At 38.3% G+C, this 27185-nt stretch overlaps 1 protein-coding gene across 3 annotated transcripts in view; it reads left to right on the top strand.

The window, feature by feature from the left end:
- LOC150102886 (MICAL-like protein 2) overlaps positions 1 to 27185 on the top strand; it is a 183899-nt gene that overhangs the window by 131395 nt on the left and 25319 nt on the right. The gene's annotated exons all lie outside the window — the stretch shown is intronic.

Raw genomic sequence — 27185 nt, 5'->3', positions numbered from 1 at the left:
AATGTATCACTAGTGAATTTAAAAAAAAAAAAAAAATGTATATGAAAATGAATTGGGCAGGTATGATAGAGAGAGATTCTGAGAGTAGCTTTGACATGGATCCCTCAGAAAGAAAAAGGGAAAATTGGGGGGGGGGAGAGATAGGGGGAGAAAAAAGAAGAATCTTAGGTTGGGAGAGCTGGAGAGCGACAGAATTAGCACAGCACAGATGTATCTGGAAGAAACAGATCTCAGGCTTATGCACCTTGGGACACCAAAGAAGATACGTACATCTGTGTATGTACGAGAGAAAATGTAATATGCTAATATGTGCAGAAAAAAAATTGCATAACGTCAATTAGATTTTGAAACAAAATAAAACAGTAGTAAAATAGTATTTAGCATGTAAAAACACAAGAATGGAACCTTAAATACAACCAATATGCTAGATACTACTGTTTCTTCATCATCAATTTCCTGATATTTACAGGGTGGCGATAAAATAACTTTCCCCTCTTTGGAGGCATCTGTAGCTAAAACCAATAAACGGAATGAGACCAAATTTTATATTGAGACTTTTGAAGGCATGGAAAGATGAATTCTGCAAAAAAAAGATTTAGTACCAAAAGTCACCGATAGCTGAAATTTTGGTGCTGGCGGAGCCAAAAGCTGTCAGATATTTGCTGTAAGTGCAGATAAAAAGGATTATGCAAATTTTACTGTGCGTATGTGACAATAGTGCCACCAATTCCACTTAAAAAGGGATTGGGAATGTTCAGGCAGTTATTCGAGTGACTGACGAATTGTGCTCAACATGCGTCCTACCTTGCCACAGCATGCTTTACTTGTTAAGTTGTTTTAACTTAAACAGTGCAATGCTGTAATGGCCCTTCGGGAATTTAGAAGGCTTCATAACCTGCATACAGGTCCTATGTCAGCTGTAGCACTGAGAGCTATGATTAAGAACTTTGAAGAAACTGGATCACTAGGAGTTAGACTTGGGTCAGGACAGAAAACAGTGCAAGAAGAGACAGTAACAGACGTTGCTACTGTGGTGTTTGACGACACAGGGCCATATCAAGTTTGCCAATTTGATATGGCTTATGGTACAGTCTTGAAAGACTGTACTCTTTAGAGGAAATGGCAGTATTTCCTCTAAATTGTGAGAACGATACAAAGAATTCTGGGAGTGACCCGTAGGACACTGACTTAAAAAGCCTTTTATTGGTCCATTTTGATAAGATTTCACTGGCCTGACAGCTGTTTCGAACTGGTTAGTTCTTTTCAGTGACTAGGCAGAAACCTTAAGAGAGCAAAAATTCTCCTTCGCTACTAAGGTACCCAGTACTCAGTTCAGTAGTACTTTACTCACCGGATGAGAGTTCGTGTATGAAAAATACACCTCTACAACACTTCGGGTTCCTTAGTACTGAACAAGAGTTTTTGCTCTCTTTATGTTTCTGACTGGTCTCTGAAGAGAACTAACCATTTCGAAACAGCCATCAGCCAGTGAAACCTTATCAAAGTGGACCAATAAAAGGCAAATATATAGATGCTTGGGGTGGTGCCTATGCCTTCTATATGGTCTGCACTAGGGCAACTCGTAAATGCTGGTGAGTGTATTCCTGTAAGCTCTCTGGTCAAACTCTTATGAAACATTCATAGTTTCTACATTTGGCTCTAAAATAATGCCGGATTTAATATCCACTTGATTTATATAATTGTGCATTGCCAAAATTAAGCCTTTTGACTCTTTATTTTAGTAAGTAAGGCTATTCTGGTTCCATTGTATAAGACTCTGAATAGGCTACATATGGACTACTGTGCACAGATTTGGTTACCTGGTTTTCAAAAAGGATGAAGAGATGTTGGAGAGGGTCTAGAAGTGATTGACCAAAATAGATTCTGATCTCTGGAATGTTGAATATGAAGAAAGGTTGAAATGATGTAATTTGTAGAGTGTAGTGGATAGGAGGAAGAGGGATGATACGATAGAGATATACAAGTTAGTAAGGGGTTGTTATAGGATTTATGTTGAAGAGGTTTTTCATAAAATGATGGAAGATATTGGGGGAGAACAAGAAGTCATCTCCAGAAACTGTACAAGGAGGGTGTGAGCAAGGGACTAAGAATTGGGTATTTTTGCATGGGGAGTTGCAGATGATTGGAATGCATGAGAACATGGTGTCTGCAGAGAATTTGAATGTGTTTAAGGCATGGGCAGTATGATGAGCTGTGTGTATGACAAAAGGAACCCCTTAGATGAGTCTGTGACTACATGGAGTCTAAGGATAATAATAATAAATCTGTTTTTAATAATCCATATGAGGCCTGATGAAGGTCTTTTACACCGCCATCAATACCTCTTTATATCTGCACATCAGGATCCACATCATAGCCATAATCCAATGTGATGTCTTCACAACTTGTGCAGTGTAGCCATGAATTTCAGGTCCTTGTCCACTATCACTCCCAGATCTCTCATCTCCTCTACCTCCTTTAAAGTTTTCCTGCCATGTCTGTACTTTGCATCCCATCGTTGCTTAAGGAATTTTAGAACCTTACACCTGGCAACTCAAGCCTCTGTACTCGATCAGTATAGATGAACTCCTTTGGTCGGAAAGACCCTCAGATAAGGCAAACCAGCTCCATAAACATACACTTCTATGGACATAAGACACTCCTGGAATAAGGAGTAACCAACCTATTCCATAGGATATCGGTTTCAAATGCCTACATGGTAAAGTGTGGGTCAATGCTGAGCATTTGCAAACATCCACATATCACCAATTAAACCTGTCTCAATATCATTAATATATACAAATTGAACAACAATGTCCAAAAATTATCCCTGTGGCACACCACTAGTGATCATTCTCTTTCTGGATACTGCACCTTCTTCCCCCTTTCCCATATGCATCTTTCTGAATCTGACAGCCAGTCACTGATCCAACTCAAAAGTCTGTTATCCAATCCCATCCATTTCAGTTTATTTAATAGTTTGTAATGTGGCATTTTATCAAAATCTTTTGCAAAATCTAAGTAGTATACTGCTGCATATGCACCTCCCTTGTCCAAGACGTTCGTCACCTTGTTCTGCTATAGTATAGTACGTGATGAAGTTGTCTGCAAGGATAGAAATCTAAGAAAGCCATGGTGAACACAAAAATTAGAGATGCAATCCTGGAAAAGAAAAAGGCATATCAAAAATTCTTAGAAAATGAGTCTGTATATTCCCTAAAAGAATACAGAGAAAAATATAAATGAGTGAAGCTGTGTGTGTGTGTGTGTTTAAGTAGCTAAAGGAAAGTCATGGGAAGACTTTAGTAAGAATATAGAAGGTAAATATCAGGAAGGTGACAAAATGTTCTGCAGGCTATTGAAAAAGCTTAGAAATGGAGGAAAGAGTACTATAAAAGGAATCAAAGATGATGATGGTGACGTGAAAACTGAAGATAAGGAGATATCCTAGATGTCTAGAATAATTATTTTGAAAGACTGTTAAATGAAACACTGAAACAAGCAGTGAAAGAACTGCAGTAGAAAGTTTTCAAGAGGAATGCAAGCAGGGATACATATCAGTATTTGAGTATAAAAAGCATTTCAAACACTTGAAATGTGGAAAGGCAGCTGCATGATATTTGGCCAGTAATGTTCAATGGCATAAAAGTTTTGTAGTGGCTACGCTGCATAATTTAGAGCCAGATTCCAGTTGATTGGAGTAGAGCAGGGGGTCGGCAACCGGTGGCATGCAGCCCAAACGTGCATTTTTGGCAGCCCATAAAAGATTGACAATACTTACATGGCATGTGGCCCGTATGTTGAATTATTTGAATAATACATTTTATAATATGAATAATAAATAAAAAATAATTTTATGTTTTTACTTCATGATATCGCTGCTACTTGGCACAAGTCAACCGTGTGAGTCATCATGAGTGGGGATAACAAAGGCGACTTCATCTGACGACAACCGAGATTTTGGCAAGATTTTAAGATTGATATAATAAAAATTGATAACTTAAATATTTTTTTCACTCACTATTTTCTCTGAATTAAACTCTTGTGGCCCGATTATTAAAAATAAAAATTAAATGTGGCCTGCGAGCCTGAAAAGGTTGCTGACCCCTGAAGTAGAGCACTCATAGCTCTCATCTATAAAAAAAAGGGAATACAGGTGAATGTGAGAATTACAGAAGAATTTCCTTCTAAGTGTTCCAAATAAGATTTAGGCAAGCATACTTGAAAAGAGGCTGAGAAAAATTGTGGAATTAGAAACTGGGAGAAGACCATCCTGGGTTCACGCCACATAGACTGTCAGTCATGACAAATAATTGAGAATTCGGGTGAATATTACAAGGATTCACCCGATTTTTTCCCAGGTCTACTTAAGTTTTGTAGACCTGGAAAAAAAACATACAAGGTGAAAAGAAAACATTTAAAACATTTCTGTTATATGTGGTAAATGGAACATTATACAGGGCAGTACATTATATTTAAGTTGTAAGTCAACAATTAGAAGTGAAGGGAATACAGGAAGATGGTTTGATGTAAATTCATGTGTAAGATAATGATGCATTTTATCTCCGCTGTTATTCATCATCTATATGGATAACATTATGAAAGAAATTGGTATTAAACCTTATATTAGAATTGATTGTATCAAACTCAGCTCTTTGCTTTATACATGATGTTGTACTCCTAAACACATCTAGTGTAGGTTTCCGATTCAGGTTTCGAATCTGAATGGGCAAGTAATGACATTATGTGACATAACTGTGAGCCCAAGGGAATGTTGAAATGCATGTACATAATTAAATTGGAAATATCATTGGTCAACTTGACTTTGTAAAAAAAAACTATTGGCATCAGTGAGAACTAGTTGTCAGAAAATGATATAGTAGGGATAGAATGTAACAGATGTTGTATTTTCAAAAAAAAAAAAACATAGTTAGGATGAAGGGGTATTTATTAATGATAGCTGAAGAACTTCAAACAGAAAAAATAGAAGTTAAAGAAGATTGTAGATCAGAAGTAGTTCATGTGAGGCTGTCTGGTGTGCGATAGAGGTCAAGAAGACAAATTATATTGTTAATTGCTACTATAGACCTGGGAGTTCAGAAGAAGATGTGGATGACATTCATCAGCAGATCAGCACAACAACTGCAGACATAGCAATTATCAGGAGACTTCAGCTATTATTATTATTATTATCACATGGAGTTGAAGACTCATCTGGAAGGTCCTTTTATCACACACACATCTCATCATACCGTGTCTTAAACGCACTCAAACTCTTTGCAGATACCACACTCTCAGGCAAGGCATTCCAATCATTCACAACTCGGCATGAAAAAACCTGCCTCTCACTCCCCTACTCACACCCTCTTTATACAGTTTCATGGGATGACCTCTGGTTCTCCCACTATTTTATGTAGAACTTCTCCAGCATTAATCCTATAACAACCCCTTACCAACTTGTTGGTCTCTATTATATCTCCCCTCTTCCTCCTGTCCACTAGCCTCTGCAAATTACATCTTCTCAATCTTTCCTCATACTCAACATTCCAGAGGTCAGAAACTACCTTTGTCAGTTGCCTTTGGACCCTTTCCAACATCTCTTCATCCTTCTGAAAATCAGGTGACCAAATCATGTGTGGCCTAATCAAAGCCTTATAAAATGGAACAAGAATATTCCTACTTCTACAAGTCAGTGTCCTCCGCATCTTCCCAGAAGACTTTGTGTTGTCTTCACAATTTTGGCTATGTGTCCCCTAAATTTCAGATCCTTATCCACTATCACCCCCACATCTCTTATTTCCTCCACCTCCAACAATATATCCTCATCAAGCATAAATTCTGCATCCCATCTTTGTTTTCCAAATTTTAAAACTTTGTAACATTGAACTCGCATCCCCATTTCTGTGCCCAATCACTCAATTTATTCAAGTCTTCTTGTAAGGCCACAACATCTTCACTACTTTTCATGTTTCGTCCCAACTTTGCATCATCTGCAAACAACTGAATATCTCCATCCAATCTTCACCAATATCATTAATATACAAGTTAAACGGTAATGGCCCTAAAACAGACCCTCGAGGCACTCCACTAGTGACTTTCCTTTTTCTGAATATCGTTCCCCCATACACAACTTGTTGATACCTATCAGATAGCCAGTCTCCAATCCAATGCACTAGTCTAATATTCAACCCCATCTGCTCTAGTTTGACTGTTAGCTTATCATGAGGCACTCTATCAAAAGCCTTTGCGAAATCCAAGTATATTACTGTGTATCCTTCTCCTCTGTCCAAGGAATCAGTCACTTTATTGTAATAAGTAAGTAGATTACTAAAACATGACCTCCCTTTAGCAAATCCATGCCGTCCATCAAAGATAATACCATTGTTGTCAACCCAACTCTGGATCCTAGTTCTCACAAGCTTCTCCAACAACTTAACCACAACACCTGACGCACAGATAGGCCTATAGTTTGATGCTTGAGTTTGATCACCTCCTTTTTGAAGTGGCACACAATCTTGCCCTCCTTCCACTCCTTAGGAACTTGACCGAGTGCAAGACTCATATTAAAAAAATATGTCAAGGCAGGTGTCAGCTCCCTGGCACATTCCTTTAGAATACGTGGTAATATATTATCAATGCCCACAACCTTATTAACATCTAGTTTACTCAACTCCCCATACGCCTCTTGCTCACTTACAGTCAGTCTCTCCTCCTCATCATCAACTGCTCTCAATCTCTGCATGAAGTCGCATTCACAAGATTGAAGGACCTTTATGAACTGCTCATTAAGTATCTCCACCACACATTCTGCAACAGCTGTCTTTATACCATTTTCTCCAATCAATGTCATCCTTCCATAATCATTCTTTCTTTTGCTGGCTACATATCGAAAGAACTCCTTAGGATTCTTTTTTGGCATCATTTGCTAACTGTTGTTCATACCCTCTTTTGCAACATTCACCAACCAAGTCATCCTCCTTGCCTGGTTTTTTAGACCTCACAGAATTGGTTATTTCTATTTCTCTTATGCTGCCTCCACAATGCCCTTTTTCTCTGTATTGCATGCTTAATCTCTATATTCATCCATCTCACACCTACCTTATTTAACCTTCTCAACCTTGGAATACATTTAGACATTGCATTTACTAGATAGTTTTTGAAAATCCTCCAAGCTGCATTGATCTCTTTTCCAGCTAACTCCTCATTCTATGCTACACCCGCAAGCTGTCTCCTGAGCTCTTCATAATCACCCCCCCACCCTTGTAGTTCCACATATCCCTTTTTCTCACAGAGATCCTCGCACTGTTGGCAACCACCCAGGTAATCACCTCATGGTCACTCTCACCAATTGGTGGATGATTTGACACTTCATTTATAATTACATCCTCTGATGAGATGACCAAATCCAAGACCCTCGATCCTCGTGTGCCCTCTGTTACATACTGTCTGAGGTAGTTATCCCTCAAAAACTCAAGAAACTTATTTTCTTTACTTCTAGTTGCTATCTCATCATTCCAGTCTATATTGCCATAATTAAAATCTCCCATTTTGATCACCTTTTCTTATTTGCTTGGCTAATTTGATTATTCATTTCATTTTCACTACCACCCACATTACCTGGTCTATGACAACATCCGATCAAGTATTTGATTCCATTCACCTCTATCTCACCCCATACTGCCTCAAAACCAGTGGCACTATTTCCCTCTTGCATCTCTACTTTGTATGGACATAACTCTTTCTCTATCATCAGTAACACCCCCCCTCCCCTTTTACCCCTTCTATCCTCACAAAACACATCATACCCTTCCATCTCTATTCCTGTCAGAATATCGTCCTCTTCCGACTATGTCTCACTTATTCCGACAACCTTTGGGTGAACATACGCAATTAGTGCAACCATTTCATCTGCCTTGTTTCTTATTCTTCTAGCATTTGTTTTCAAACACAACAGCTCATTTCTGGATCTACAGCTAATTCTACTGATACCACTCACTCGATTTGATTTCTCCATGCTCGACTGGGGCGATTTCTCTTTCTGCTTATTCATTTTAAAACTCTTTTCAATTCCAACTGTTTCCTCTTGATACCAAGTCATCCCATTTCTTTCCTGTCTACACATGCTCACACCTCCTCTCGGTGCATCCACCTTTCTCACGCTGTGTACCCATGTCCACCCTGAGCCTCCCCATTACCCTGCTCCTCTTGCACACCCTTTCTCTCATTTTCTATACTCGCTTCCCTTATACACATACCACTCACTTCCCACCCACTCACATATCACTCACTCATACCACTCGGCTATGGGGATATAGATTGAATGGAAAGGACACATGGCAATTATTAAAGGATAATTACCTGTAATAGCATGTCATGGAGGGGGAAGAGAGTTTTAAGAGTGGATCTGGTAATATCATCAGAAGATCGATCTATAACTACAGTAGCAACTCTACCTCCAATCAGGAAAGTGATAATGCAGTCTTATCCTGGGAGGTTATACAACATGCGAAATTTTTAGTCTAGAAATGGTTTGTGTGGAACTACAAAGCTGGTGATTATGAAAAACTTAGGAGGTAATTTGGAACAGTGCCATGACTACGAAGCTACATTCATTGGTACATGGGAAGCAATCAGGGATTGTTTGAACGAAACACATATCACACTGTATACCCAAGGGCAGGAGGATTAGCTAAGTAGGGATTAAGTGGATGAGTTGCAGAAAAAGAAAGCAGTGTGGAAGGAATATAAACAAAAAAGTGATCAGCAGGTTTATGAGCAATATAAAGCACAAGAAGGAACTGTAACAAGTATGGTGAGGAAGGCTAAATCAGATTTTGAGAAAAAAATTAGCCAAGCAGGCCAAAGTAAATCCCAAAGAATTTTTTTGCTATGTAGCAAGTAAGAGAAAGAATGATTATGGAAAGATAATTTTAAATTATTTAAGGAATTTGGAACATGCCAAACATTTAGCCAAAGCGCTCGCACACTATACTGGCAACACACCATCACACAAAAAAAACTCAGCCCACTTCAAAGCCAGTATAGAAAACCTCTCACTCCAACATACTGACATAATGTTCAGTTTTGACGTCTCCTCCCTATTCACAAATGTCCCACTCAAAGAAACCTTAGAGCTCATCCAAGCCAAATTTCCTCATGATATCTAAGCACTATTTCAGTTCACAATGAACTCAGGCTATTTCGTTTGGCAAGGAATATTCTACAAACAGTTAGAGGGGACAGCCATGGGTTCACCACTTTCTCCACCCTTGGTCAACTTCTTTATGGAGACGTCTGAAGAGAAAGCCTTAAACTCTGCCCCACAAAAACCCACTATTTGGCTTTGATACGTGGATGGTGTGTTCGCCGTTTGGCCACGTGGCTCAGATACACTCCACTCCTTCCTAACACACTTAAACAACCAACACTCCAGAGTCCAGTTCACCTTAGAAAAAGAGGGAAACAACATCCTCCCCTTCCTAGACACTTTAATCACTCGCCAGCTTGATGGATCTTTGGTTTTCTCTGTTTACAGAAAACCCACCCATACTGGCAGATACATTCACCAGCAATCCCCCCCCCCACCTACAACAATATGGGGTTATTAAAACACTATATAACAGGGCAAAATTAATCTGCTCAGATGACAATGCCCTAACTATGGAACTAAACCACATACTTAAAACTTTCTTAGCCAATGGCTATAACCCCCAAAAAACATTAAAACCAGTAAACCACAACTCCCCCCCCCCCCCTTCACAATAAAGATTACACTAAATCTATCACCATTCCCTACATCTGGGGAACCTTGGAAAATATAACGAAAATCCTTAAAAATATGACCTGACTTCTTGTTACAAACCATATAAAAGTTGGCATCCCTTATCCGCTCTACCAAAGACCAACCACTTCCCCTGGACCTATCTGGGGTATACCAGGTCCCCAGCTGTAAACTATCCTACTTCGGCCAAACAGGCAGGACAGTGAATATCAGGATTTCAGAACACAAAGACTACATCTGGTTTCACCAATACAGCTGCTCTGGTGAAACCGGAACAACTATAAATAGGACTGTTGAAAATCCAGTATCTTAAATAACAATTGTAATACTAAAAATAGAACATCATTGTTTCTGAAAGAAAACCATCTGTAAGAAAGAATGTTTAATCCTGTCATCAAAAAATAGAATTTAGCTTGATGTAATTTATAATTTTTTTTTTACTAGAGGTCATGCCAGTAGAATAACGTGATCAAATCATTGTTTCTCTAGCTTAGTTAGTAATGTAACTCAGCTTGTCTTATATATTTATGTATGCTCCAGATGATGATCTTGATATGAAGATCGAAACGTCGGGATAATAAAAAAGTTTTTTAATATGGTTGTAAATTCCATAAAATTTTTTAAAGGAATGAATATTAGGTTGATACTTGGATGGTGGGGGGGGATAGACATCATACAGTTGTATGGCAGAGTGGAATCAAGGTGACTGGTGGAGTGCCCCAAGGCTCTGCACTAGAACTACCACTGTTTAATTTCTACATTAGTGATATATATATATATGAGAAGGTTTCAGGGGTGATATTCAGTTGTTTGCTGATCATGCAAAATTTGATAAAGGTTACATAGATATCTTGCAGAATGACTTAAATAAATTGGCAGTGTGGGCAAAGGACAATGGCTGTCAATTTAATGTAAAATGTAAGGTAACGCACTTTGGGATGAAACGCTTAAATACTTCATATCATATTGATGGTATTGCAGATACTGATTTTACTGTAGAGAACTACTAGTTGTAGTAGTTCCTAGTACTCGGCAATATTTGAATGATGGCAGCAGCTGCAGCTCAAATTACAAATGACGTGTCATCACGTCTTCCCCCATTTAAGGACTATATCTTACATAGCATACTACAGGATTTCGTGGTATACGGTGCTTGTGGTATGTATGCATCCTGGCAGTTGACTATGTGGCAGGCGAAAGACGGGGTGTGTGTGTGTATATATATATATATGCAGAAAATGTAGGAAATGGGAAGAACTTTGTGAGTTACAGATTACTAGAACCGATCTCGGCAACGTCACATCAGAGGCAGGAGAATATCGACCTAGAGAGACGAGTAACGTGATAGAGGGTGACAATAATGAGTTATAAATGAAAAAATATGAGTAGGGAGTGTGGAAAGTTTGAATAAATATGAAGTTTTCGGAGATGGTCTTAATTAGGAGGATGAATGGCGAGAAGGAGGTGGTAGTTTGCAGAGAGAGAGAGATGAACTGAAACAGGAGGTGGAATGTCTTCGGAATGAGTTAAGAAGTGTGAAAGATAAGATTAAGTGAATGGAAGAGATGAAATTAAGGCGAATCAGAGTAGGGGAGAGAGAGAGAGTTATGAGAATGATAGAAGAGGAGAGAATAGAAATAGAAGAGAGGGAATGAGAGAGAGTTATGGGAATGATAGAAGAGGAAAGAATAGAAACAGTAGAAGAGAGGGAATGAGAAGAATCTGAGGGAGTGCTGAAACCAAGGAAAGAGAGATGCCAGGGTATCAGGTAAGTAGGGGAACACAGAGTGAAAGAGTTAGAGGAGAGAGAGAGAGAGTGAGGGATGCAGGTGAGCAATCAAAGAAAAGAGTGGTAAGAGGTTATGGAGACTCAATGACTCATGGTGTGCAAGATAGGATGCCAGAGGAGTGTTTGCCTGAAGGAATGATTGAAAGGGTGGATGAGATGATTGTAATAGTGGGTACTAATGACTTGAGAGGCAGTATAAATTGGGTGGTGAGAGATCTGAGATTCTTGCTTGAGGTTGTACAAAAGAAAACGCAGAGAGGAAAGAGTGTGTGTGTGTGTTGCTCAGGTATGATAGTGACGAGCTAAGTGGAACAGCAGTAATAATGAATAGCATAATAGCCAGTATGTGTCAGAAGAGAGGATTGGAATATGTATATGTGGATGCTTGGAGGGCATTTGAGGACAGAAAGGAACTGTATGCGAGAGACTGCTTACATTTGAATGAGAAAGGATGTAGGCAATTACCAGGGTGGATGGTAGCAGGGTTTCCCTCTAGTGAGAATAGGTGCTTCAGAGCAGGGGTAATACATCAGGTAATGCCGAGTCCAGTGTAGTCTGAAGGGGTTAATGATAGGTATAAAAACAGTAACATTTTTATCCTTTATACTAATGCCAGGAGTATCCAGAATAAAGGAGATGAAATAGTGGCACTGATAGCCTCAGCCTGTCCAAAGATTATTAGGATCTCTGAGATGTGGTTGATGGAAGATGATATACTAACAGGAATAGAAGTAGCAGGGTATAGCATTTTTCTCTGGGATTGGAAGGTCAAATGGAGTGGTGGAGTACTTGTGATGAGGTGTGTCCTCTCAGAGTGAAGGATTTGGAGGGCACTAGCACTAATGGTTTTCAGAACATATGGTGTGAGGTGGCGGTGGGTAGTTCAGGATATTGAATGGATTGTTGTTGTAAGCCAGAGAGCATAGAGGGTGAAGAGCAAGAGATGTTTAGGCAATTGAGCTTGGTGAGTGAAAAAAAAAAAAAATCATTACAGGAGATTTTAACAACAGCAGTATAAATTGGGAAGAGGAAACTGCATGTATTAGTAAGGGAATTGAATTTCTGGAATTCTTGTGGGACATATGTCTTAGGCAACATATAGTAGAAGGAACATGAGGATCAAGAGTTATGAATTTGGTCAGAGCATAAGACAATCTGATTGTAACTGAGATGGCATCACTGCCTCCAGTTTGGAGAGAGTGGTAATGTGGTTTTGACTTGGAAGATGAACAGACATGCAGGAGTACCAATGAAAAGGGAATGTATATGGAATATAAGGCAGGTGATTATAATAGTCTTATATATCAACTTGGGGTGGTTCCATGGAGGGCAGAATTCGAAGGCCAGTATATCATTAGTGCTTGGGAAAATGTTTGTTTGCAGTAACAGTAAGTTGTATTCCATGAGTGAAGAAGAGGACACAATTTGGTGTAAAGTGGATGACAAACAATATCAAATAGGATCTGCAGGTGAAAAAAAGATTATGAAAGAGATATAAGGAGAGGGGTGGAGACCAGATGCATAAAGAACATAAGACTCAGACCAGGAGAGAGAGACTAGTATGGTGAGAAAGGCAAAACTGGAATATGAGAAGAGACTGGCACTAAGATCCAAAGATGATCTTAGGGTTTTTAGCTATGTGGCCAGTGACAGAGTGACTGATGCAGAGGACATAGTGGAGTTGTTCAGTAAACACTTTATTGGAGTATTGCATCCTGGAGAAGTAAGTTTTAATACTAGAGGGATAGGGCAGGTTTAGAGGTGCAAGAGGAGAGTGTGTTCCAAATACTGAGTACCCTAGATGTCAGTAAAGCTGTGGGACTGGAAATAATTTCGCTATGGGTTTTGAGAGAATGGGGCTAAAGAACTGATAACTCCATTCACCTACCTTTTTAATGACTGTCTTGGTACAGGAAAGGTACCCAAGGAATGGAAGGAAGGTAAGATAGTGCCATTGCATGAGGGCAGTAGCAGATTGGAAGTGTCAAATTATAGACCAGTTTGTGTTTCATCAGTAGTTGTTAAGATCTTGGAGAAATTGGTGAAGGATCATATACAGCATTGGACAGATGAGGATAATATTATCTGTGAGAGGCAACATGAATTTGTTAAGGGGTGTTCTTGTTTTAGTAATATGATTGCCTTTTATAATAACATGATGAGCGGTTGATGAGAAAAGGAGTTATTCTGCCATTTTTTTTTTGATTTTGCAAAGGCATTTGATAGAGTGTAATGTTAGCCACATGATAACCTGATGTTTAAGTTGCAGCACATGGGTTTAGATATTGGGTTAGTCAACTGGATTCAGAATTGGTTGTCTGACAGGTATCAGAGAGTTGTATATGGTGGAACAATATCAAATAGGCAGAAGGTTACAAGTGGGGTCCCACAGGGCTCAGTACTGTATTGTTTAACCTTTATATCAATGACATTGTCAGTGGGCAAGGGATATTCAGTTGTTTGCAGATGATGTGAAGCTGGGAATAGTTATTAGTAATAGTGCAGATTTTGCAGCCCTGCAAGAGGATGTGAATTAACTGGACAGATGGGCAAATGAACGAGGGTTCAGTTTAATGCAGCAAAATGTAAAGTCTTGAAGTTTGGGATACAGCGATGGGAGGCTGCATACACTGTTGGGGGAGACAAGAGATCTGGTGATGATTGACAGAAACCTGAAATTCAGGGACCATATTACAAAGCTGGTGAAGGTAATCCAGAGGATTGCTGCAATATTGAGAAGAATGCTGACCTTCAGAGATAAGAGTTGTCATTCCATTGTATAAAGCCATGATCAGACCACACTTGGACTCCTGTTCTCAAATTTGGTCGCCAGGATTTGAAGGGGATAAATTAACTGTGGAAAGGGTACAGAGGCAGATAACAAAGATGGTTTCAGGACTGTATAATGTTCATTAATAGGAGTTGAGAGAATGTGGACTACAGAGTTTGGTAGATAGAAGGAGAGGTCATATGATTGATACTTTTAGACTGTTGAGAGAAGCTACAGAGTTGACACTGGGCGGCTGGGGAGTTCTTTCGCTTGGTGGAACAGCAGGAAGTAGCGATAACAAGGGCCCATCCCTGGAAGTTACGAAAGGAAGCTGTGAGCAAGAGGGCGAGGAGTGGTTCTTTGCATATCAGGCAATGCATTCCATGGTTGAACCATGGAATGCATTGCCTGATAGAGTGGTGAGAGCAAGAACAGTCAATGAGTTCAAGGAGTGGTATGATAGACTTTGTGTTTCCTAGGAAGGACCTCCCATGATGAGTCTTTTGACTCCATGGAGGCCTGAATAATAATAATAATAATAAAAAGTTAAACTCACAAAACACAAAATAAAATCCACCCACAAAAAACATCCAAAATTTAATCAAACAGCCCACCAACATTAACTCTTTCTAAAGAAAAAAAAATTTTTCATATCCACTTCACCAACATTTGTGATCTAAACAGCAATATAAACAATGTGCACTACCACCACCATTACATGCAGTCATCTAAACCAGAAGTACTGTTCCTATCAGAACCCCAAATGGCAACCTCAACAGCCGCTATTCACTTCCGCTTCCCAAACTACACATCACATAGCTCTTTCTGCCACAAGGGCTGCACTTGTACAATCATCAGAACTGATATACCATAACAGAGATTGCAAAACCGTGAATTCCCACTGTTTGGTCTGCTTTGGTTTAGAAGTTCTGTACAAACCACCTGCCCTTTTCATATGCTCTTTCTCTATCACTCTCCAAACTCTGTCAGCCACTCTGACATCTTCAGTTATCTTTCTCTAAAGCTTCGCTTTCTGCAGTCAAAATACTCCAACAGTGAGGTCATCCTTCTTGGGGACTTCAATGTCCACAACTCACATTGGCTCCCTGCTTCTCCAGTTTCACTGACCAAGCATGCAGAATGCTAAGTTCTTAGCATCTCTGCCTGCTTTGTTCTCCTCTTTGCCATCAGCAATTATCTACTCCAAATCATCAATCTTCCTACCAGAGTAAACCCCCTGCCTGCTTGGTCAGTGAAACTGAGATGGGGAGCATGTGAGTTGTGGACATTGAAGTTCCCAAGAAGGTTGACCTCACTATTGGGGTATCTGGAAGGGGTAACAAGTTCCCCTTTCAGGTATACGGTGGTTCTCCTCTTGGTAACTCAGACCACAATGTCATACAAGTGTCTTTTACCATGGAACAACCTCCAGCCTCCAGTTCACAGTCTCGTATCCTTTGGCACTTGAAGAGTGCCAACTGGGAGAACCTTCTCAACTTCTATTCCTCCTCCTCATGATCCGACTACTGCTTCAGTTCTTCCGATCCAAACACCTGCTCAGAGCAAATAGCAGAAATTATCCTCACACGAACGAAGGCTTTCATCCCTTATTCCACACCAAATTCTCAGCCACCATCCACTTGGCTCTCAAAAAAGCATGCCAATGCTGTAAAAGAAAAAACCTGCATGCTACAAACAACTTAAAACCTAAACTCCATCTGCCTACACTGCAGCCATCGTAAAAGAATCATCACCAAGTCTGAGTCGGACTTTGAAAGGGCCAAATGCTGCACACTCGCCTCTTGCCCAAATGGCAGTTGCTCCTTCTGGTCCCTTGCCAAGGCCATTGGGCACAACTTCTATCCACCCAGGTTTCCACCACTCCCACAACCAGATGGTACTTTAGTTACCTCACCTAAATACAAGGCCAACTTACTGGCATCACTCTTCAGTTCAAATTCCTACATTGAAGACCTGAGCAAAGTTCCCTCCACGCTACCAAGAATGGCTCCCTTCATGTTGCCCATAGTCTTCCGACAAAAAGAAATCCAAAGAATCCTTAATAACCTGAACACAAACATGGCATCTGGTCTTGATGGTATCCCACCTATTGTGCTAAAAATTGTGCCCCAGAACTAACACATCCTGTATTACCTCTTCAATCTATCCTATTCAATTGGCCTACCTTACAACATGGAAGCAGGTCCACATCGAGCCCATCCCAACGAAAGGTAATAAAAGTCAACCAACGAATTACTGTTCAGTTGTTCTCACTTCTGTTCTCTCTAAAGTTATGGAGAAGGTCATCAACAGCCAACTCTTGAACCACCTAGATTCATACCATCTAATCGGTGATCAGCAGTATGGATTCTGCCACTTGCAATCTATGGCTGATCTTCTCACCTTCATCACCCCACCTCTGGACTCAAGCCAGGTAAAAATTTGGAGAAACTCACGTGGTTGACCTCGACATTTCAAAGGCATTTGATCGGGTTTGGCACTGGGGCCTACTTAAAATACTGCCATCCTATGGTCTGCCTTCCTCATTCTGCAACTGGATCACCAACTTTCTCACTGGTCACTCACTACGTGGCATGGTGAATGGTTTACTCTCCTCAGATTTCCCCACCACTGCAGGAATTCCCTAGGTTTCTGCTCTTTCACTCACTTGCTTCCTCTTATATATATAAATGATCTGCTCACTCAGATGTCCAATCCTATCCATAGCTTTGTTGATGTCTGATCTCTTGCAAGAAAGAGTTCACATCCCTCCCCCTTACTTGCAAGTAATATTGAGATATCCAATCATGATCAGATTTCTTTATTTGGACTAACCTGCATCTCCAATCTTTCCTGGCACAACCACATTTTAATTGTAGTTTCTGCAGCCACCAAAAAACTTGGTGTACACAACACTACTTCACACCTTCACAGCTGCTAACTCTATACAAATCCCAAATCCACCCAACCATGGATTTGAAATTCAAAGGACATATATCAAGAGTTGGCAAAATAGGTCAGGGGTATTACTTGGGTGTTGAAGAATACATTGACAAGTAAAGATAAGGAGGTATTATCCCCCTTTGCAAAGCTATAATTCAGCCACATGTTGACTGTGCATAGATTTGGTAATCTGCATTTCTAGGGGAATAGGTGGTGGAGAGGATTCAGAGACGAGTAATCATGCTTGCAATTAGTCTATGGAGTGTATCCTATGATGATAGATTGAAGTTTGTGGGTTGTAGAGTTTAACTGACAGGTGAAAGAGAGGAAATATGATAGAAACTTATAAGTTATCTGTGCATTTAACACAAAATAAATTTTTCAATATGTGGGAAAATAATTGGTCACACTTGGAAGTTTTCTAAGAGTGTGTGGACTAGGTTCTTTACTAGAGCTTCTTTACTAGTGAATAAGTGGAATGGAATGCCAGAGGTGGTTGTGAGTGTCCCAACAGTGAATAAGTTTAAGAAAATGTATGATAGGTATTGTGTTAATGGATAACGTGGGTCTCCCGTGATGAATCTCTTGACTCCATGGAGTACCCATATAAATAATTATTTTGGTAGTACATATTTATCTTCATATTTCCATGTCACCTTTATCATCCTTGATTCCTTTTACAGTACTCTTTCCTACATCTCTCACATTTTCAATAGCCTCTAGAATATTTTTCTACCTTCATCATATCTGTGTTCTTACCTAAGTCTTTCCATTACTTGTATAGCTAATTTTACACAGTCCTTTCTATTCTCTCAGAGCACAAGTTGACTCACTTGCCAGGAACTTTTGATAACACTTTCTACTTTTCCTTGACTGTCTCTCTAAGTTTCTAAGTCCATCATGGTGTTGTGATTTTTCTGTTCTTGAGTCAATCAATCTCGAGTTAATCAATGTTTTCTTCAGGGTTTGCCAGTGAATCTCCAAGCTTTGATTCTTTCGTTCAATTTTATTTATTTATTTTTTGAATAATTTGCAAATTTTTTACATACTCGTCTTTTAAATATGAAATTCAATTTTGTTCTGTTTAAAACTTAAATGGTGATAGCTTCCTATTTTAAATCTTCTGTATAATCTTCATTCATGAACCAGCATGAAGATATCACTATCAACAATAGCATAGGCAATGAGACTTCTCATTTCTTGCATCTTTTCTCCATGTGAATTTGTGCACATTTTTTGTTGGAACATAGTGTTAGTAATAAGTAGTTCATGCTTTGAACAGAAATCTAGTGGGTGCTTCTCATTATTATTAGCTTTTCTTGTTTTACCAAATTTCCCCAACATATTGCTATATGTCTAGTAGTCATTTCCTACCCTGCTTTTTAGATCTCCAACAAGGACCAACCTTTTCTATTTCTTTGTGTCAGCTGCCTTCTCTAATGTCTCAAAAAAATGAATCATTCTCTGTCTTAGTAGAGCCTCTGTTGGATCATAAGTACAAATAAGTCTCATTGTGTTGTTCCCTATTTTGATATTTGACCACATCACTACTCGATATTGCCTGTCATTCAAGATCACCCTCATATTTAGTGTTGAATACTATAGCTATTCCTTCATTTATAACAATATCATGCTAGGTCAACTGTGTCTCACTAATGCCTGCAACTTATGGCCAAGGGCTGCTATCTAGTGCCAAAAACTCCTCAACCTTATTTTGAATACTTCTGGCATTAGTATACATAAACTGCAATACCACCCTCCCCCTCCCTCATCCAACAACTTCCCTTATATCTTGTGTTACTTAGCTTACCAAAGTCAATCTAGGGTGCTACATTTTGCATCATGTGATTACTCTTCCTCTTTCTAACCTCTAGTTTGCTCCGTACCCATGCACACCTGCACCCCCCTCCCAACATTCTAGTTTCCCTGACTTTGTACTTCTGAACTCTCACTGAACAACACTTTCTCAAGATTTCTGTACACCCAAATCTGTTTAGATGCAAGCCACCTTATATTTATATCCACCTTATATAAATCCTTCCTTCCATCAAACTCATTCCACAAATCCACAAAAACTCCACACCATTCCTCCTGCACAATCTGCACACTGAATCACTCGCATACCACACTTTTCACCTGCTAAATCATTTGTACCATCCAAAATATACATCTTTTTCTCTTTTACTCTCTGCTTTCTTTCTTCATCACTGGCATCTTTTATCTTAGCACCAGGAAAACAATCAAGTAATATATTATTTTTTATATATTTGTGGGCATTTTATTGCCAATTTTCTTCAGACATATACGGCTATCTCCTTCTAGAATTTTGAATATGGATGATGCATCTCCTTCAGTCCTATTCACTTGAAAATTAGCTCCCATTCCCAGAAAATTGGAGTGCCACAGACTTTACATTATCAAATGACTTTATTTATGATATCAACTGTTATTACCCTTAACATTTATTTATAATTGTTGAGAAGAAATTGACCTTTTTATATTTTCAGAAAAGGTGATTCAAGACAACATAGTGTAAGTTTTAGAACTAAAAATGTGAGTGAAAATGATCATGTACTGTTAATAAATAAATAATAATGGATCATGCATCACTGATAAACTATATATATATATATATTGTTTCTTCATGCCTCACAAACTGACATAACACTAATACATTAGTAATTAATGTATTAGCTTCAACACTAGTAGTTGCACAGGGCAAAAGTTAGCATTAACAAGAGCGTATGATTTGACCATATTGGGGAATGAGCATATGGCTGTAGTACTCCACCCTGGCTAGCACCTGACCTGAGATATTTGCCTTGTTGAGCTAATACCTTGTGTATGTACACACAAACATGCAGCATTTTATTCTTAACAGTGCTTCACTGTTACGCTGCAACACAGAAAGAAGAGACTAATTAATCGATTCATTGAACCTGCTAATTTTTTTTTTTTTTTTTTTTTTTTTTTTTTTTTTTGTGTGTGTGTGTGTTTTGTTTGAATGAGCATCATCATTTTAGAGCACAAGTTGCAGCTGTGGTAGATGTACACTACTAAATTAGAACATTATGTAGACAATTCAGATAGTAACAGAAATGGAACTACAGAAAAACCTCGCTTAACACAATTAATTAATCCATCAATTAATGTGTGCTAAGTGAAATCGCGTTAAGCGAATGCAATAAACAATAGGAATAATTATAATTCATCCATCAGTTAGCATAAATCTGAAAAAAAAATTAGTGTAATTTATAGTGAAAAGTTTATTTGAAGATAAAATCATCAAAGTTAATAAAAATCAATGGCTTAAATTTTTAGTTAATATCTAAACATTTGATTGAGCTGCTTTTTTACAAAAAAAAAAAAAAATTGTTTGAATGGTGCTCGACTTTTTCATCTTGTCATACAATTTGCGATAGCTGGCAATCGCTTTATCAAGATTTCGGTGGACTTCAAAGCGTCATTCCATATCAGGATCAGCATCAAACAAAATTTCCTTATCATGCTCAATGTATTGAAACCTAGCTCAAGTTCCTTTGCAGTTAGTTTCTCAGTCATAACCTTTCCTTCCTGCTTACACGATGATCAGAATACCTTATGAAAATTATAGAAACAGCTACCGTGTTGGAGTAAAACTTTAGTTTAATATAAACCAAAATAAACACTCAGTGTTTTGACCTTCACATTAAGGACCTTCACATCTGGAGTATGCACATATATATAAAGAAAAAAACTGCACTACAATCTACATGGCATACTAAAGTTGCTGACCAAATGTTACATATAAGCTTGAACTCTGGTGAAAAAAAAAACATCCACATCCTGGAATTTATTGCATCTATTGCACCTGCAACTTACCTTATATTGGAGAAACTGGATGTACAATCCCTACCCGTGTAAAAAAAAAAAAAAAAAAAAAAAAAAAAAAGTGTACAAACAATACATTAAATTTAACAATTTTGGTAGAGCAGGCCTCTCTGATCACGCCCTTAACATCCTACACCAAACTGATTGGAAAAATATCTTCTCGTTACATCATACAAAAATCCGGTATGAACTGAAATTTAAAGAAGCCTGTGAAAATTATGATTAACCACACTAATCTTAACAACAATAATGGTGGCATAAAAAAACCCAAAATTTGATGGCACACATTCAGACCACTTTGTTTCCAGCAAACCCTGACTTTAAGACTCTAAGCTAATTTTCAGCCTTTATTGGTCACTATCCATACCAGTTGGTTGTAACTTATATGTATACTTATATAAGTAATTTGTTTATTATTTTTTTAAAAAAAATTATTTATTAATTTTTTCTTTTTGGTAAACATGTTGCTCTCCAGCTTAATTTAATTTTGTAACCTAATAGAGGATAATAATAATAATCGAACTCTAGCTTTGAGGTAAGTTTTTTTTTTTTTTTTTCACCAGAGGTCAGGCTAATAGTTGTAATGGTTTGTCCATAACTTTAGCATGGCATGTAGATTGTAATGCAACTTGTTTCTTTGTATATATGTGTATACTCCAGATTGATGACCTTAATATGAAGGTCGAAACGTCAAGTGTTTATTTTGGTTTATATTAAACTAAAGTTTTACTCCAACACGGTAGTTGTTTCCATAATTTTCATAATGTATTCTTAGTCATAACATTCTCCTATTGTTCGTACTCCTTATCTTCTTCATATGTATACTGTTCTTCTAGTTGAAGGAGATCATTCTCGCTTAACTGTTCTGAATGGGAATCAAGCAAATTCCTCACATTGTTATTATCCAGTTCATTAAATCCAAGTTCTTTTCAAATTGTGCTGATTTCTTCAATAATGTTAAATCTTGGATTTTGCGCATGATAAACTAACATAGGCTTGAGTTTAAAGTCTCCTTCTGCATTGCCTCCTAATAAAAGTGTAAGGCCATCTTTAGATACTTTGTATCCTGGTTGAGATGCTTCAGTTTTAGCTAGGAAAGTTTTTGTTAACATACTCTTCCAAAAGAGACCAGTTTCTTTGCCGTTGAATATTTGAATTATCCTTTGCAATTCTTCAGGAAACTTGGCTGAAGAATCATTATCACCACTAGCAGATTCTCCAGTTATTCTTATGCTATGCAGTTCAACTCAGTTTTTAAAATGGTCAAACCATCCTAAACTCACAATAAAGCTTTCACATTCTTCTTGAAATTTGGTCTCTTTCAATGATGTAAAAATATTGAGAGCTTTTTTGCCTGAATATTCCTTGTAGCAACTTTTCATTGTTCTTTGTATTCTTTGCTCTTATTTAATATAGTCCGAACTGTAGACTCGCTGTATCCCAGGTCTCGCACAATCATTGTATTACTAGTGCCACTTGCATGTCTCTTAATGACTTCCAGCTTTTCCTTTAACGTAATTACTTTTCTTCTCTTTTTATTACTGTTGCATTCTTTATCAGTTTATACCAAAGAATGTCTCGCAGCTCTTTGGTATCTAAATTAATGCAAAATGAAGGAAAAGTGATTGAGCAAAAGAATAGTGTTTGCACGTGCGCTTACGATGATAGCTTTGAGTCAACTGCCGAGTTTCACCGGCCACTGCATGCAGCACTGCCACTGCTCACTGGCTGCTACATTGACAAGTGCCACCGCTCGCTGCAGATTGGCGACAAAAAATTTCGCGTAATGTAAAAAATTGCATTAACTGGTTAATCACTCACTTAAAGCAGAAAATAGTATCATTTCACTCAATCACACTAACTGATTATCACTCATATCGATTCTGCGTTAAGCATAACCTTATACTTTGCCACATTGAACTGATATCTATTTTTATTTGCCCATACTACCAGTCTATTTAAATCATCCTGCAAAATTTGAGGTTAGGGGAAACTTAAACTTCCTATCCACCCCCAAATCCTTGACTTAGTCAATTTCCTGGAGTATCGTTCCATCAATATGGTATCACCCCAAAATGCATAACCTTACACTTTGCCACATTGAACTGATATCTATTTTTATTTGCCCATACTACCAGTCTATTTAAATCATCTTGCAAAATTTAAGGTTAGGGGAGTGCTTCATAGCTGATGTCAGTTTATTGCCCTTGGTCAGTGACGTAATCTTGCCATCACTTCCAAGAAAGTACCTGCTTTAAAAATCATGACCACTATGGAATGTGGAATCTAAGATCTTTCTCCATCAGTCATCAACAATATTCATTTAGACATGACTGGAATTCTGGCAAAATCCAAATCCCTTAAGAACAGCATTCCACCCAAAGAAAGAAGTTTAAAAGCTTATTTAAAAAAATACATAAACTTTTTCTAACAAAAGCAAATAAGGATAATGCCACCTCTTAAAGACTACTCTGCCTTACAGATTATAGATTGGAACCTACAAAATCACAAAATAAAAGAGTATGTAAATTATCAAAAATCTTAAAACGTTGCCATGTTAAACCACCTTGGATATACAGGTTCCCAAAAATTCACAAATCTCATCTTCCTCTTCCCTTCATTCAGCTCCACCTACAAATTTTCTAAAGAATTATTATTATTACATGGATAACTCCATGTAGTAACTTGGATTCATTGAGGAAGGTCACAAACATTATGCCAAATGTTATCCAACATTTGTCCAATATCTATCATTGAACTGATATCTATTTTTATTTGCCTTTGCTTTGAAACATTCACAGTCAAGGTACACAAAACAGACTTGGGCAGCCTATTCCACTCATTTACCACTCTCTAAACAAGAATCCAGTCTCCACACCCTTGCTAACTATATTCTTGCTCAATTTCCAAGGGTGCACACTAGTTCTCCACCAACAGACCTGCTTGGAAAAAAAAAAAATTTCCTCTGTATTAATCTTGTAAAAACCATTCAGTAATTTGTATGTCTCAATCATATCACTATCACCCCTTTTTCAATGTCAACCAATTTCTGTAACCCACAAATCATCAACTTGCCATCATAAGGTGCATTCCATAGACCTACCATCATTTTGGTTACTCACTCACCTCTGGATCTTCTCTACCCCCTCCTTCCCCCAAGAAACCCACTTGACCAGATCTGTGCACAATAGTCAGGATAGGATCTTACCAAGACCCTATAAAGTGGTATAATAGCCTGCTTATCTCTGCTCAGCTCATCAGGGTGTTCTTCAGTAACCAAGCAATTCAATGAGCTATTTTAGCCACTTTTACAATATGCCCTCTAAACTTAAACTTCCTATCCACTAACACCTCCAAATCCTTGACTTAGTCAATTTCCTGGAGTAACGTTCCATCAATATGGTATACATGACTGGTAATCTTTTCACCCCAAAATGCATAACCTTACACTTTGCCACGTTGAACTGATATCTGTTTTTATTTGCCCATACTACCAGTCTATTTAAATCATCCTGCAAAATTTTATCATCTTTATTTACTATTGCTCTACCCAATTTTGCATTATTGGCAAACAACTGAATAGTTCCTCTGAGATCATTTCCTATATCATTAATATACAAATTAAACAGTAGTGTCTCAAGAACAGAGCCATGTGGCATGCCACTAGTCACAGGCCTTCTACTGGACTCTACTTCTGAATAAAACACTGTCTAGTATCTCTCTTTCAATCATCCTCTTATCCACTTCACTAACTATATATCCGTTCCCATGTGCTGCAGTTTATTGATTAGAATTCTATGTGGTATCCTAAAAAAACCTGTGCAAAGTCCAGTGATATATCACTGAAAACCCATTACATTTATCCAAAGTAAGTTACTGAGGAATGACCATCTTCACAAAACCATGTGAAGATGGTCATTCCTCACCTATTTCTGTATTTTGCTCTTGCAACTTCTCCAACACATGACAATGACTCCAGAGATACTGATCGGCCAGTAATTTGATACCATCAGTCTTGGAGTCTGCTTTGTGTAATGTAATTTTCTCCTTCTTTCCACACCCTTGAGACCAACTGAGAGCTGACACACAAATGAAACAATGTGCTCAAAGGCACTGCCAATTGCCTAGCAACTTCTTGTAAAACTTGAGCTGATATGCACCTCCAGTTCATTAATGTCAGTTTCCATATAAGTTTTTGTCTCTTTTGTTACTGCACTATTTCCACCAATATATGATGTACATTTGCAAAGTGTTCACTTAGTCATTCTACTATTTTGCCTGATTCAGTTACCTCCATACTATCGGCATTCATTAAAATCTTTACTTGCAACATATCGAAAGAACCTGTTGGGATTATCTTTGGCCTGTACTGCTAATTTCCTTTAATACTCTGCTTTTGCTTTTCTTACCATACTTTTTACTTTTCTGGCTTGTGCTTTGTACTGCTCAATATGCCTGCTGGTCATCTTTCTTCTTGAATTCCCTCCACAAATTTTTCTCTTTGTTGTAGCTCCTGTTTAATGATGGTATTCATCCATTTAACTCCCACTCCTCCTGACTCTGGGTATGCAGCCTACTATTACTTCCTCAAACACTCCTTTACCACTTTACACTCTCAACATCCAGGCCTTTCAGTCTGTCATGCTATGTCACTGCTCCAAGCGATCTCCTAAGTTTGTCATACTTACCTGACCTGTAATTCCACATATACTTTCTATATACTGAAACTTACATTTAGCCACTGCTCAGATCAAGGTGGTATGATCACTCTCACCAGATGATGGCAATGTTGTCCTCTTCATTATAGACAATTTTTCTGATGCCGTTACTAGATGTAATACTCTCAGACTCCTAGTATATTCCATCACATGCTGTCTCAGGTAATTATTACTTAGTAACTGCATAAATTCCTTTTCTCTGTTCCCTTTTCTCCTTCTAATCTATGTTCTCATAGGTACATAGATTATGATAAGAGACTTCAACTATGGTTGAAGTTCCTTATCATAATTACCTGCCAACCACTCACTGAACTTACTTGCTGATGCATACTATCCATGTCATCCTTCACATTCCCTGGTCTATAGCAGCAACCAACTGTATATTTTGTCCTGTGGTCTCTATCTCACATTAAATGGCTTCAAATGTGCTATTTTGGCCTGCAATTGGACTCCTACTTTCTTTGGTTGTGGTTCATTGTCAATAATACTCCTCTCCCCATTATTTTCTCTCTATCCTCTCTGAACACACTTTATGCTGCTAACTATATCATTTTCTCTCAACCATGTCTGATTAATACCTGTAAACTCTGGGCAAGATTAACTAACCATTGCATACAGGAAAGTGCTTACATAAACTATCTCACCATCCATCCCAACACTATAACATCCTCAGAATACATACAGAACCAGAACTATTTACTCAAATGACACAGGCCTAAAAACTTAACTCACGTACCTTTGCAACACATTTTTATCCAGTGGCTACAACTCCCATTAAAAAAAAAAAAAAAAAAAAAAAACCCTACATTCCTCATCATCTCTTCTACAGTCAACACACAAGATCACAACAAAACTATTCCCATTCCTTAAGTTCAAGGTACATCTGAAAAGAAACCTAAAGGTCTTTGCCATATCTGTGCTACCTTCAAACCACGCATTTAGCTAGTTGCTTTAATCTATTCTCCTATACATCATATTCATCCTCCTGCACATCCTGGAGTATATAAATTCTAGTGCCTGCAGTTTGGCCTACTTTGGACAGACTCGTAGATCTGTTAATATCCACCTTAAAGAACACAAGAATTATGTCCATGATCATTTGCCAGCCTGGTTGGCTGAGCAGTTAGCATATCTGCTCTCCAGCCAAAAGGCTGTGGGTTCGAATCCCACCATGGACATGAATGTTTGTGATTGTCTGTGGAAATAGTAGTGGTGGTGGTGGCAGGCAGTAGATTGCACTAGTGTAGTTGCGGTTAGTTGTAGTTGGTGGATTTGAGTGGTGGAGACAGACAGTTGTAGAGTAGGTGCCCTCCC

Source organism: Typopeltis vanoorti, chromosome 9 (assembly GCF_054136105.1).
Source record: "Typopeltis vanoorti isolate ZY-2024b chromosome 9, IOZ_Tvanoo_1.0, whole genome shotgun sequence".
Taxonomy (NCBI): Eukaryota; Metazoa; Arthropoda; class Arachnida; order Uropygi; family Thelyphonidae; genus Typopeltis; species Typopeltis vanoorti.
This window is presented reverse-complemented; position numbering and strand designations above follow the sequence as displayed.